At 39.4% G+C, this 447-nt stretch overlaps 1 pseudogene; it reads right to left on the reverse strand.

The window, feature by feature from the left end:
- Positions 1-447, reverse strand: part of LOC119594889 — an 8,881-nt pseudogene that overhangs the window by 5,051 nt on the left and 3,383 nt on the right.

A 447-nucleotide genomic window follows, 5' to 3' on the forward strand; every position in this document is an offset into this window, starting at 1 on the left:
TTTTACAAACTTGTAAATGAACACCATGACAAAAGAGTATTCTTATCAGCTAAAACAAACAGTCCAAATGAACCCCCTTAAACAAAAAATATAAAGCTTAAAAATCCTAAAAGATAAGAATCAAGAGCTTAACTCTAGACAACATATTTTCTGAGTCAGCAACATAAGGGCATAAAGATACACTGGTTGTTCTCTGCGATTTGTTCCTACCTCGTCGAATCCCAAGTTCTCCAGCTCCATGTGCATCGGACTCTGGAAGGGTGTGGCGTATGCAGGCGTCTGGATGAAGCATTAACAGAATAAGCATAAGACACAGGGGTAAGCAAAAAGTCGTACCTGATTGAATCCTTCGCCTTCTACCGCTTTTAGCCGCAGTTAGTCGAACAGAAGAATAACAAAAAGGGACAACAGGAAAAGCAAACACAAATATAAGCCTGAATTATACCC

The sequence above is a fragment of the Penaeus monodon genome, chromosome 34, assembly GCF_015228065.2.
Source record: "Penaeus monodon isolate SGIC_2016 chromosome 34, NSTDA_Pmon_1, whole genome shotgun sequence".
In the NCBI taxonomy this organism is placed as follows: Eukaryota; Metazoa; Arthropoda; class Malacostraca; order Decapoda; family Penaeidae; genus Penaeus; species Penaeus monodon.